Raw genomic sequence first — 14,929 nt, 5'->3', positions numbered from 1 at the left:
CTTCCCTTCCCTCTCTTCTCTCATCCACTCTCGTCTGTCTCTTTTCATCCTCCTTTTCATTTGCTCGATTCCCCCCTCTTTTCATCTCCTCGCTCTCTGTCTTCTCCTACACCTCTGGTTCTGTCATCTGCCTCCCTCTCTCTCTTTCAGTCTCACCTCTCCTCTACATCACAAGCAGTCACATACATTCCTCTCACATCCACCCCCCCCCCCCCAGCATAAAACATATTGTCTACTGTGATAAGAAATGTAATAATATATCATTATTTACATTAGTTTGTTAGTGTGACCCAACCACAATACCCATAGACTGAGCAGAGACTGGTGGCTAAATGCTAAATATATGTCTCCCTTTATCAGCAGATGACTAGAGACTGGTAGAGAGTAGGTGGCTTGATGACAGAGCTGTATGTATACGTAGAGGTTATTTCCTAATCCTTTAATGGGGAGGAGGGTTTGTGGCTGCCCTGACCTCCCCTCCATCCTTTCCTCGCTGAATAGTCACACATGTCCTAGAGACACAGGGGGGCGCCATTGCTGCCTGGCTGGCCGGTCCGTGACAAGTGTTGGTCCAGCAAGGTCGGAATACTGAACGAACAAAGGGGAAAAGAAAAAAACACATGACTGTGTGACTCTCTCACCCCTAGGGCACCTGAAGGACCCAAAACACTGAATCATCATCCTCCGATGATGAGAGATCACAGGATCTGTGGAGGTCAGGCCACACTGCAGAACACAAGCAGCTAGGCAGGGAGAGTCGGGCTGGGGATGGCTGCACAGACACATGCCTGACAGGAAAAGCGAGACAGACGGGGTGGAATACATTGGACCCACATTGAAGAATTAGGCCTCAAACTTAACTAGCCTGGTTTCAGTTAGCCATGTGTTCCCTGGCTTGAGGCTTCACACAAAGGCAGATCAAGACCAGGCCCCATGTCATTTTTTTAAATTGTACCTTTATTTAACTAGGCAAGTCAGTTGACGGCCTAGGAACAGTGGGTCAACTGCCTTGTTCAGAGGCAGAAGGACAGATTTCTCAGTACTGAGCAGTTAGTTAGAGAATGGGATGGATGGATGGAGTGGCTATGTTCCTTTCCAGTATAGAGCAGGAGTGAGAATGTTAACGTTATTTCCAGTGAATCAAGAATGGAAGATTTGACTCTATGGGATCATGATATGGAAGGGAATCTTTTGGAACTTAATCTTCCCCTTGGGACACTGTTGTCTTTGGCCTGGTGGTGGAGACTGTCAATTACACTCTGCATTATGGGTCATCCAACCGAGTGAAGTCATCAAAGTTGTATTGGGATCCCAACTTTCCTCTCTCCTCGGGCTCTTGGTGTTGAGCAGCAGCAACTGGACAGAAAAAACGAGTGTAAACCTGGCATCAGCCTCTTCTCTGGGCGCCCTCACAGGCAGAGCCCAGACCCAACCAATCCTGTCAAGCCTGTCCTGATTTGACAGGACTATCACTGTGGAGAGAGGATGAGGGACTGCCACTGGTCACAGCGGGAACCCGGTTCCGTTGTCACTCTCCATTTCATTGCCACAAGGTTATCTCTAAAAGGACTTACATTGTTCTACCGTTGGAACTTTCCGTGTCTCTTCGCGCGCTTCTCGGTGATGGAAGAAGTAGAAAACCCGGAGTCAGCGCAACAGCTCCTTTCATAAGAAACGTAAATCTTACATCAGGCATTTTTAGGGTAAGTACAGTCAATTCGATTTTGAATTGGCCATTGAGGCAAAGTCAACATTTTATGGGCTTGTGCGTTAATAGGGAATTAGATGGGGATTAGGTTAGTCTAACATTTTAACAGTTCATTTGGAGAAGAAATGGCCTACAAAATTAGGTTATCACAATATTTGCACATCTAATTCTGCAGACAGTTCAAGGTAAGGTAACTAACTTTTACACAATTTAATTTGTTCCATTGAAATGTTCCCTCCCCCTAGATATAGCTCATATTTTTAAATAGTTGTTTGCTAATGCAAAGGAATTGGCTCCTCAACGTGCGGTGATGTTTATGATGAGTTGTGTCACCAAAATCCAAATGTGTAACCTGACGAGCACGCGCACTGTCAAAGATGCGCAACATCCCACTGTCCTTTCGCATCACATCGACATCACTGCGCTTCTGACAGAAAATCGAGCTGTCACTCTCCGGTCTCCATCGTATCTTCAACCAAAACGTGTCAGCTCGAAGTCTAGCCAGCGACTATGTCATGCCAAATGGTAAACAAACGCTCGCCTGCCATAATAGATACGAGAGGAGAAGTCACTGTCGGATTGAGTTGGATTAGACCAGCTGAAGTCACTTGCACAAGACATCAACTCTCTGGTTTTCCGACGATGAAGCGACCCAAGAAGGAACAATAGATGTGAGCGATTCATGGCTTTGTTAGAAATGTTGAATTGTGGCAACCCAATTCAGCGACTGACATGAACAAAATAATTTGTCTGAGAAGCTGATGCTACTGTTCCATATGCAAAGAAGCCTTTAGACCCGACAAGTCGCGCATGTAGCCTACTAGAGCGTTGGACTAGTAACCGAAAGGTTGTGGAATCGAATCCCCGAGCTGACAAGGTAAAAATCTGTCGTTCTGCCCCTGAGCAAGGGCGCCGAAGACGTGGATGTCGATTAAGAAAGACCCCGCACCTCTCTGATTCAGAGGGGTTGGGTTAAATGCGGAAGACACATTTCAGTTGAATAGGTTCAGTTGGACAACTGACTATGTATCCCACTTTCACTAGTAGGCTACCGAAATAACAAGACCGTAGACTGTTCAGGAATGCGCTCATTTGGGATTTGGAATGCGTTTTACGCAGCAGAGAACTTTGCTTTAATCGACGTACTTGTATCATGAGAGAATAATAGTTATCCTAGGAACATGGACAAATAATGCACAAGCTTTGCCTGATGCGATGAGATACTCTTCAAGTTCTCTTGAGAATTGGACCCAACCATACCAACACCGACAAAAATTTAAGTTTGGACTGTGTGTAAAGCCAGAACCGACAAACCAATTTCACGGGAACACCGCATCTATATTAAAGCATCTTCACAGACTCGCATAGCGGTAAGAATTTCTGCCCTATACAATAACGATGCTGCTCTTTATTTGCCTATTCATTGTCTGCACGAGGCTGTGTTCCGTAGTGCGTTTTGGTTAGCCTTGGGTAACCAATGCGCCTTTGCAACAATGGCAAATCGAACGCACATTTTTGCATGGTCTGTTTTTTTTTCGTAAATTGTGATATACATTTTGCGTTACCTGTTTCACTGTTATGTTGCCTACAGGCCTACTGTACCTTAGTATCACCAGGAGGGCAACTCTCAACCGACCACACCTGCATGCACATGTGGTTGGAGAGGCGGATTAGATTGTGGCGGCTAAATTGCGCGACGTAAATCTATTTTGTGAGTGCAATCCGTTTGCCAATCTCAAATGAATAGTCTATCACCGGTTAATTGTAGGGTTATTTCAAATAAGTGTATTCGGTTTGCATGTCAATAAACGCTTCATTAGCCTATCCTTTGTTACAGAATATTGACAGTTGTCATGTTGGATGATGATTCTTTTTTTAGTATGCATTCATTTAAATGTATGTAGCTTTTCGGAACTAGTGCTTGGTTTCTCATAGATTAATTAACGATCATGTGCAGTGCGCTCGATTAATGGGATTAACAAACGTTCGGTAACCACAGTCAATGAGTTGGGGACAATAGGCTCTGGAGCGTTAGCTACAGTTCCTAGTGTTTAGTATTTACTACTATGCACAATAAGACCATACACAAGGGAAATATAGTTGTCAAGATATACAGATCCTTTTGGTTTGTTTTTAGGCTATTCAGAAAATCTTGTGTTTTTGTCTCATGCGAATATGGTAACATTAAACATGATGTATCTTTTACTTTTATGACATTACTATTATATAACAATTAAATTATTATTATTTTTTATTAAAGGAGCAAAAGAGTGAGTCGTGGACAGTGGAAGAAAGGTATACCGTGATTTTCAGAAATGGCCCTCCTCCCCATAGCCACCTTTTCCGTTTCTCTCCATTCCGTGGGTGTTGCTTTATTAGCCACCTGATTCTCTAATCCATTCAAGTATTCATTTTGACCAACTTCCCTCTCCCTGGATGTATTTAATGTATCTGTAACTGGTTCAGTCAGAGGCACTCCCATCACTTGGTATGGTTAACCCCAGACATAGCCTGGATATTCCATTCTTATGTTACTGCAATGAGTTCCTGTTCCATTATCCCTTATGCACATGAAATATACACTGAACAAAAATATAAACTCAGCATGTAAAGTGTTGGTCCCATGTTTCATGAGCTGAAATAAAAGATCCCAGAAATGTTACATACAGATAAAAAGCTTATTTCTCCTAAATGTTGTTCTTGTTAATGTCGTCCAACTATTGATGAGCATTTCTCCTTTGCCAAGATAATCCATCCACCTGACAGGTGTGGCATATCAAGAAGCTGGAAAAAAACAGCATGATCATTACACAGGTGCACCTTGTGCTGGGAACAATAAAAGGCAACTCTAAAATGTGCAGTTTTGTCACACAACACAATTCCACAGATGTATCAAGTTTTGAGGGAGCGGCAGGAAGTTTTGGCTTCCTGACTTCAGGAATGTCCACCAAAGCTGTTTCAATGTTGTTTTATAGAATTTGGCAGTACGTCCAACCGGCCTCACAACCACGTTTATGGCGTTGTGTGGGGGTGAGAGGTTTGCTGATGACAACCTTCTGAACAGAGTGCCACAAGCTACGGACAATGAACACAGTTGCATTTTATCGATGGCAATTTGAATGCACAATCAAGATCCTGAGGCCCATTGTCGTGCCATTCATCCACCGCCATCACTTCATGTTTCAGCATGATAATGCACAGCCTTTTGTCGCAAGGATTTGTACACAATACCTGGAAGCTGAACATTTTCCAGTTCCTCCATGGCCTGCATACTCACCAGACATGTCACCCATTAAGCATGTTTGGAATGCTCTGGATCGATGTGTACGACATAGCTTTCCAGTTCCCGGCAATATCCAGCTCCTTCACACAGTCATTAAAGAGTGAGACAACATTCCACCGACCATAATCAACTGCCTGATCAATTCTATGCGAAGGAGATGTGTTGCACTGCATGAGACAAATGCTAGTCACATCAGATACTGACTGGTTTAATGATCCACTCCCCTACTTTTTTTTGAAGGTACTGTATCTGTGACCAACAGATGCATATCTGTATTCCCAGTCATGTGAAATCCATAGATTAGGGCCTAAATCATTTATTTCAATTGACTGATTTCCTTATATGAACTATAACTCAGTAAAATCTTTGAAATATTTGCATGTTACGTTTTATATTTTGATTCAGTATACATCCGGTTTCTGTGTAGTATCTAACACTGACAGACTGGGATTGACTTCAATGTGTTATACAGTGACTGCACCAAGCTGCAGACACACAATACAATGACTGTCTACAAAATGTAGATACATTTTACATAGCCCAGCACCAACAGAAAAGCTCTAGCCATGAATCCTACGTATTGGTTTGTGTTAAATACAGATGACATGTATTCATTCTGTCTCCCCTTTGGTGAAATGACCATCGTCATCCCCTCAGTTGCCCTGTTTTCCCAATACCTTCTTGTCCTCCTCTCTGCTTTTAGATTTACAAGGTGTGTTTTGGCATTTCTCTTCATTTCCACCATGGGACTGTGGTACACACTTTTTTTAGGCAGTTTATCTCTGTCCCCCCCCCCCCCCAACAACCCCCAGACCAGCCCCCTTAATCCTGAGCTCTCATTTTAGTCCCTGGAGAGTGGGTGGGAGACCCGACCACTGCAGGGAGGAGGAGGGGTCAGCAGGGAGACCAGCCTCCCTGGCCCCAGTGCTGAGAGAGGGATGAGTAGCAGATTCTGTGTGGCAGCAAAAAAAAGAACACCACCCCCCCCATCAGTTCTTTATCATCATGACTGATGTGCTCTTCTAATATTTCCATTCAAAACACACAAATTGCTCTCTGTTGAATCATCTGTTGGGGGAAACCACTGGGCCAGCCTTTTACTGTAGAGAATACAAATAATGGATAAACGAATGGAATAAATCATGGATATTAGAGTCTGCTAGGTGCTAGAAGAGAGATATTCATCTCCCCTTGAGTAATAGTGTAGAATGTAAAATAAATCACAGCTGTTGTAAAATAGTAGGCTAATCATGGACCTAAAAATGGTCGACGTCTGAATAATGGTGGAGGCCGACGGACTGTATCTTGCAAAAGATGTCCTGAAAATGCAGGGTGCTCTTTCAGAAAAGGATTTGACATTCTCCTTCTTTAAATAGTGAATGTTATTGTAGAGGGTTCCTCACTCTCCGTCCAATTTTCTAGCTGCATGGGACAAGAGCTGAAATGCCTAGGCATTATGTGTACATCGAGTTTAGCAGACGTAAACACACCTCAGATTTAACCCTGGTCGCACAGCGCACAGACAGAGAAGACTGAGGCTTTGTGTCTGAAATGCAAATGCTTTAGATTCCCTCCATTTTCCTCTTGGCTAGTGCTTTAGACTTGTCAAAAACAAAACAAAAACGGAGAATAATCTTGAAGTAGAATGAAGGGACCTGTTTTATCGAATAGTGTAAATGGTTGTTGTAAATTGGGTTTGTTATGTGTTACTGACAGTTTTGGTCTGGTATGAAGTTATGGCAAAATTAGAAGAGCATATGTTATTTTGGGGGGGGGGGTGCTGTATGTCTCTGGGTTTTAATGTGGTTTATGTTGTGGAACAGTACTGGTATGATGATTGGGCTGGTCTTGTAGAACATCTTGGATCTTGGCTATGGGTTGTGGATTGAGCTGGTCTTGTAGAACATCTTGGATCTTGGCTATGGGTTGTGGATTGAGCTGGTCTTGTAGAACATCTTGGATCTTGGCTATGGGTTGTGGATTGAGCTGGTCTTGTAGAACATCTTGGATCTTGGCTATGGGTTGTGGATTGAGCTGGTTTTGTGAAACTGTTTGCTCTGGATTATGAATTTGGCTAGTCTCTTAGAACGGTTTCAATTTCACTAAGATATTGGGACAATTCATTGAACACTTGACAACCGTTTTGTGACACAAAGCATTCCTCTATCCACTGACGGAAGGCCATGCTGAACGTGAGTTAAGAAAGCGAGTAGAGGATTTTTAAACGTGTGTGGGAAGATGGGTGTGTTAAATGAAAGTTGCTTTCTTGAGAAAGGTCGACTACGTCGAAGACTTTGACCTTGCTGTTTTGTTTAATTGCTCTTAACTAAAAATGCATTTCCCCCCCCCCCCCCCCTTCTAATTAATGTGTAAGATTAATGAGTGCGCACTGCAACTACACACGTTCTTTGTCCTTGCTTCTTCTTAACACTGACACAGAAACGTGTTGGGGCGTCTGTAGTCCAAAACACGCGATTAGCATCACTTTGTTTGGCAATCGAACACAAAAAAGGTCCAACTGAAATTTGACTTCTGCTTCATCCCAACCCTTCCAAACATTCCAACAAAACTACACAGTGAGCAGTGGGGAGGGACCGTGTCCTTGTCCTCGTGACTCATCATGACTTGACGTCAGTCTGAGGAGAATGTCCCCTGCGGTCACCCTCCCTTAAAACACAAATGTCTGTAGTTGACATTCCACGTGTAACGATGAGTCTTTAATTTTTGTTAAGCAAGAGAAATTTGTCATTTTCCTAACGAAGAGAATCCATATCGTCATGATTCACGATACACCCATACTTATCAGGGTCATTTTTCTGGGGAAAAAGTAAACTGTGTCATTTTTGTTCATTTTCTTACACCCCTCAGATATTGAAGACTTGTAGACAGGCTTATAGAAAGCCATGAATGTTCATCAGACCAGACATCAGAAACGTTATGTCAGTGTTATAAAGGTCTGTAATGCAAAGGAAAATGTCTGTGTGTGCATGCGGGCGTATGTGTGTGTGTGTGTGTGTGTGTGTGTGTGTGTGTGTGTGTGTGTGTGTGTGTGTGTGTGTGTGTGTGTGTGTGTGTGTGTGTGTGTGTGTGTGTGTGTGTGTGTGTGTGTGTGTGTGTGTGTGTGTGTGTGTACAGACTGTGATGTCTGGTTTACCTCAGTGTGTGCTCCTAAGGAGAGGTGAGCAGCACAGCAAAATGCATACAGCCATGAGACTCCTTCCCACTGGGAAAGTCACTGCTGAGCACGGGGATCCGCTCAGACACATGTGCCTCGTGTAACACACACACACCGTCTCTCTCTCTCTCTCTCTCTCTCTCTCACACAGACACACACACGCACACAGTCTCAGACACACACAGATTCACACACTGCTCTTACACACAGAGACGTTTACGCTCTGACATACATATTCACACAGATTTCTCAGACTCATGAGTCAGGGCTCCATGATGCATTTACGTACAAGCGTGGAGGAGACGGCACGGCCCGCAATGCGTGGCAAAGGGTCTCATGCCTACTGCCCGCAAGTCACTAAAGGGGTGGAGCCGCATAGCTGAAAGCTGGCTGCACTACACACAGTAGGAAGGAATGTACCACAGACGCTGGTCGTTCACTCAATGAAACTGAGATCTATGTGTGTCGTGTGTGGGTGTATGCATATGGACGTTTGCGTGTGAGGTGCAGCTGTTGCTAGGGTGAAATATAGTCAGGACGGAGGATGCACAGTTGCACTGTTTAAACATAATCGCATAGCCAGTGCCGCTTGAATCATATTATATTGAGATACTGTATCTTGGCTCCTTAAACCAAAGCCTTTCTTCGCCTGCCTGAGTTCTAAGCTCTGTGGCTAATAAGCAGCTCTAGACTAACACACACACACACACACACACACACAGTATGATACTAAGGTGAAACACGCTGTGAAACACTGTGACAAATTATCAGCAGGTTGTCTCCGCTGCGGTGGAACACACAGAGAAAGCCCTTTCACTCACACAAGAAATATCAGCACACTCGCAAGGGTCATCTGCAGGGTGCAGAGACTGAGGTGGTCGTCTATAAGAATCCAGTAGGGGATCTGTGTCACAGTGCTGTGCACGGCGAAAGACGCACGATTTGTCCAGCGTTCACTGCTCATGCTTAGCTGGGCCAGACGTGGCTGCATGGGCTCTGTCTCTCTCTGTCCTCGTCAGCAGGAGAGAAGAGCTGAGCACAACAGCCAATCTCAGGGGCCACCGCAGCAGAGACAACCTGTTACTCCCCGGCAGCCAGACACAGCTACACAGAGAGGGAAGGAAAGGCACAGAGAGAGGGAGACATTTGATTTGCTTCTTTGCTGACACAAGTGTTTTAGCTTATAATATTCATTCATGTCAAATCTATGTCAAATCTGACATAATGATCTTTTAACGAATAGATGTGAATGAGCAGCTGAAAACATACAGTACACTGTATATGTCTAGTCTGAAACCAAGGGCCTTGCAACTCTGAGTTGTCCAAGAGAAGACCTTTCGGTCAATTGAGCATCTTTAAGGGTCTGCAGTACACATGACCAAAATGGTAGAGAGAGAGAGACAAGCTGGTACAGGGTTATTTTTAGCCACTGCTACATGTGCAGTAAGGGTTATTTTTCCGAGACATCCCACTGTCTTTGGTCACGTAGCTGTCCATCCCAACTCCATGTGGTGGATAGGCAGACAGGTGGATAGATCTCCTAGATGATATAGACATTGTCTCCAATGGGCTGAAATATTCAAGAGGGATTTCTCCATTTATACTGCGATCAGATCCCAGACGAATCACCAAACTGACGTTCTCCACAACTCTTCTCCCTGAAATAGGCTACTATTACTATGCTGATATGCCATAAGCTTTGTAAGCATGCATATTTTCCTGGTCTGACTCTCTGTGGTGTGGTGTGTCAGTTAGAAAATGACTCTGTTATACTCAAAAGATATGGGTATGGTTGTAGAGAATCGAAGGACCGTGAATGTAAGAAGAAACCTTAGGTGCTAGCTTAAGGCCGGAAGCAACCGCTACCAGCCTAAAGAACAAGGATGAGGCGGATGTCCAGGTTAAGGGGAGTTTAATGGAAGGAGATGTCCACATTCATACACACATCACACACATCTGACCACTCTTGGTTCAGATCATTGGGAATCCCATCCAGTGAGAACGGACATTAATTGTGTCTGAGAATGATTGTGGTTCTGAAAAGAAAGGATAAATAAATGTAGGCTGTAGCACTGATATGACATGCATGACATGAAAGTACAAGCTAGTGTACAACACTGTAAAAAGGCCTAGCATAAATGAACTAGTAAACGGGCTCCATAAGCTAGAGGTCCTGTATATAAACAAATATATACGAAATACAGCAATGTAGAAATGTCTACAGAATATAGCCCAGATTATAAACCGGGTGGTTCAAGCCCTGAGTGCTGATTGGCTGAAATCTGTGGTATATCAGACTGTGTACCACAGGTATGACACAGAATTACTATTTACCGGTCTAATTATGTTGGTAACCTGTTTATAATAACAAAAAGGCACCTCGGGGGGTTGTGGTATTTGGCCAATACACCATGGCTAACGGCTGTATCCAGGTACTCTGTGTTGCGCCGTGCAAAAGAATAGCCATTAGCCATGGTATATTGAACATATATCACACCCTCTTTGGCCTTATTGCTTAATTATAGCGTGAGAAATATACAAAAATAATATAGCCTGGCACCATGCATGAGAAATGCTAACAAAGGGCTAATCGCTAATAAGCATGCTAAATCCTAATGCATTCTGAATACAAATGCTAATGCTAGCACACGCTAACGGGAGCGCGAGCTAACTAACAAGCTCAACAAAATACTATTATTTACAACAGACGCTACTTGGCTCCAAACCCACAAGACATAAAGATCTCTATGTTAAGCTGCAAGCACAATAAAACATCCAAACTGCAAAGGTATGTGACCTCATGCAGGAGGACGAGTAGCGTAAGAACTAAAATAAGTTTAGGACTTTCTGAATGACTGAAGAACACCAGTAGAGTGTGCTAGAACAGCTGACTGAAGCTGGCTGTTTTGACACAACTCTTCTGTCCACTTCTGTTCTTTCGTTCAACTTGTCTCGTTTAGTCACTCTTCTGCATAAATCCCTTTCTCTCCTCTTCAAACTCTAGGGAGTCAGCACCAACTACTTATGGAAGGCTACTCCATGATCTGAGTTGAGGCAGAGAGAGAAGGGGAGGTCAATTTGAAGGGTCTTAGCTATGGGTTACATTTAAGGCTGTCACAGTAACATTGCCCTAATCTAGGCATCTCTTTATCACTCATTGACCTATTTTCTTCAAATCAGCTGTCAATCAGTTGTCAGGCCCCTGTCAGATCTAAACAGATGATGGAACAAACAAACAAACAGACACAGCCATCAGCTACGCACAGAGGCAGGTCGAAAAAGTATGTGAACCCTTAGGAATTACCTGGATTTCTGCATGAATTGGTCATCAAATTTGATATGATCTTCATCTAAGTCACAACAATAGACAAACAAAGTGCGCTTAAACTAATAACACACAAATTATTGTCTTTGTCTTGTCTATATTGAATATATCATTTAAACATTCACAGTGTAGGTTGGAAAAAGTATGTAAACCCCTAGTCTAATGACTTCTCCAAAAGCTAATTGAAGTCAGCTAACCTGGAGTCCAATCAATGAGATGAGATTGGAGATATTGGTTAGAGCTGCCCTGCCCTATAAAAAACACTCACAAAATGTGAGTTTGCTATTCACAAGAAGCATTGCCTGATGTGAACCATGCCTTGAACAAAAGGGATCTCAGAAAACCTATAGATGAAGAATTGTTGACTTGCATGAAGCTGGAAAGGGTTACAAAAGTATCTCTAAAAGCCTTGATGTTCATCAGTCCACGGTAAGACAAACTGTCTATAAATGGAGGAAGTTCAGCACTGTCGCTATTCTCCCTAGGAGTGGCCGTCCTGCAAAAATGACTGCAAGAGCACAGTGTAGAATGCTCAACGAGGTTAAAAAGAATCTGAGAGTGTCAGCTAAAGACCTACATAAATCTCTGGAACATGCTAACATCTCTGTTGATGAGTCATCGATACGTAAAACACTAAACAAGAACAGTGTTCATGGGAGGACACCACGGAAGAAGCCACTGCTGTCCAAAAAAAGATATTGCTGCACTTCTGAAGTTCACAAAAGAGCACCTGGCTGTTCCACAGCTCTACTGACAAGATATTCTGTCAACAGATGAAACTACAGTTGAGTTGTTTGGAAGGAACACACAACACTATGTGTGGAGAAAAAAAAGGCACAGCACACCAACATCAAAACCTCATCCCAACTGTAAAGTATGGTGGAGGAAGCATCATGGTTTGGAGCTGCCTCAGGGCCTGGACAGCTTGCTATCATGGGCAGGAAAATGAATTCCCAAGTTTATCAAGACATTTTGCAAGAGAATGTTATGCTATATGTCCGCCAATTGAAGCTCAACAGAAGTTGGATAATGCAACAGGACAACGACCCAAAACACAGAAGTAAATCAACAACAGAATGGCTTTAACAGAAAATACGCCTTCTGGAATAGCCCAGTCAGAGTCCTGACCTCAACCTGATTGAGATGCTGTGGCATGACCTCAGGAGAACAGTTCACACCAGACATCCCAAGAATATTGCTGAACTGAAACAGTTTTGTAAATAGGAATGGTCCAAAATTCCTGACTGTTGTGCAGGTCTGATCCGCAACTACAGAAAACGTTTGGTTGAGGTTATTGCTGCCAAATAAGGGTCAACCAGTTATTAAATCCAAGGGTTGACATACTTTTTCAACACTGTACTGTGAATGTTTACACAGTGTGTTCAATAAAGACATGAAAACGTATGATTGTTTGTGTGTTATTAGTTTAAGCAGACTGTGCTTGTCTATTGTGACTTAGATGAAGATCAGATCAAATATTTTGACCAATTTATGCAGAAGTCCAGGTCATTCCAAAGGGTTCACATATTTTTTCTTGCCACTGTACATGTGCAGTAAGGGTTATTTCTCTGAGACATCCCACTGTCTTTGGTCACGTAGCTGTCCATCCCAACTCCATATGGTGGATAGGCAGACAGGTGGATAGATCTCCTAGATGATATAGACATTGTCTCCAATGGGCTGAAATATTCAAGAGGGATTGATCCGTTTATACTGCGATCAGATCCCAGACGAATCACCAAACTGACGTCCTCCACAACTCTTCTCCCTGAAATAGGCTACATCTATATGCTGATATGCCATAAGCTTTGTAAGCATGCATATTTTCCTGGCCTGACTCGCTGTGGTGGGGAGGGTCAGTTGGAAAATGACTCAAACACCGTCAGTCTACTCTTCTGTTCTCTCAACTTTTGGGCTTTAGTCACCCTTCTGCATTAATCCCTATCTTTCCTCTTCAAACTCTAGGGAGTCAGCACCAACTACATATGGAAGGCTACTCTGAAGGCCCTTCCTGATTGATACTGTCTCCATGATCTGAGTTGAGGCAGAGAGAGAAGGGGAGGTCAGTCTTAGCTATGGGTTGCGTTTAAGGCGGTCACAGTAGAAACAATAGTTTCACATTGCCCTAGTCTAGGCCTCTCTTTATCACTCATTGACCTATTCTCTTCAAGCTGCCAGTCAGGCCTCTTCAACATAATAACTTTCAATAACAGATCATGGAACAAATCAAATCAATGTTTGTTGGTCGCGTACGCAGATTTGCAGATGTTATCGCAGTTGCAGCGAAATGCTTGTGTTTCTAGCAACGACAGTACAGCAATACCTAGCAATACAAAACAATACACACATAATCCAAAGTAAAAAAGAAAGATATTAAGAAATGCCAGAATGAATCCAATGAACAACCCAAATAGCACTGCAACAGTAATCCAAATGAAATCTGTATGTATCTACACCAGAGGAATTTACACAAGATCTTCTAAGAATGATATGTACAATACATTAGTAGATATATTAGAGTGAGCTATGTCAAGAATCCAGTATATAAATGAATATGCGGTGTGTATAAGCAGTGTAACTAAAATGCAATGTACAGTAGTATAAATATTAGAATGGGCTATGTGAAGAAAACAGTATATAAATAGACAGTTGAAAACCCCATAGCAAAATAGATAGAATTGCAGGAACTTAGCTTCCGGACCTGAGTATAAATAATGTACATGTATGTGATTGGTGTGTATAGACAGGATGAATAGAAAAGGTGTGTACAGCAGTAGTTATATAGGATGAGCCTTGACTAGAATACAGTATATACATATGAAGTGGGTAAAGCAATATGTAAACATTATTAAAGTGACAAGAGTTCAATCAATTTATGTACGTACATATGGCATCAGTCACTAAGATGCAGGGTAGAGTACCGGGTGGTAGTCGGCTAGTGACGATGTCTGAGGTTCAGGACAGGGTACTGGGAGGAGGCTGGCTAGTGGTGACTATTTAACAGTCTGATAGCCTAGAGATAGAAGTTGTTTATCAGTCTCTCAGTCCCAGCTTTGATGCATCTGTACTGTCGCCGCCTTCTAGATGGTAGTGGGATGAACTGGCACAGCCTGTCGGCCTGCCATCAGCTACGCACAGAGGCAGGTTGACAACAACATGAAACGACTGGGCAAGAATTTTAAACAACAACAACAAACTAATGTGGCACGCTCGTCATTTTCCAACGGCCTTGTTACATCACCGCCATGAGCTAGCTCTCTCAGGACGGTCCGGTCCAGTCCTCTCCCCCCACCCCCACAGTCTCTTCTCCTGCCCCAGTCCCTTTCCCTCTTTCCCCCCCCGAGTCATGTTTAAACAAGTGTGTTTCCATGGCCACGAGGTCTGGCGATTATCTGGTGGTGTGCTAGATAGGGAAAAAGGCCTAAAGGGCTACGCAGA

General features: G+C 43.2%; 1 protein-coding gene across 2 annotated transcripts in view; it reads right to left on the bottom strand.

Annotated features, from left to right (window-relative positions):
* Positions 1-10,061: 10,061 nt before the first annotated feature.
* Positions 10,062-14,929, bottom strand: part of LOC139421140 (alpha-N-acetylneuraminide alpha-2,8-sialyltransferase-like) — a 58,681-nt gene continuing 53,813 nt past the window's right edge. For both annotated transcript variants that reach the window (XM_071171739.1, XM_071171738.1), the window contains one exon: positions 10,062-10,202. The gene's annotated coding sequence lies outside the window, so the exon portion shown is untranslated. The remainder of the gene's footprint in view (positions 10,203-14,929) is intronic.

The sequence above is a fragment of the Oncorhynchus clarkii genome, chromosome 12 (genome assembly GCF_045791955.1).
Source record: "Oncorhynchus clarkii lewisi isolate Uvic-CL-2024 chromosome 12, UVic_Ocla_1.0, whole genome shotgun sequence".
NCBI classification, from domain to species: Eukaryota; Metazoa; Chordata; class Actinopteri; order Salmoniformes; family Salmonidae; genus Oncorhynchus; species Oncorhynchus clarkii.
Note: the sequence above shows the minus strand (reverse complement) of the source record. Positions and strands in the feature narration are given on the sequence as shown.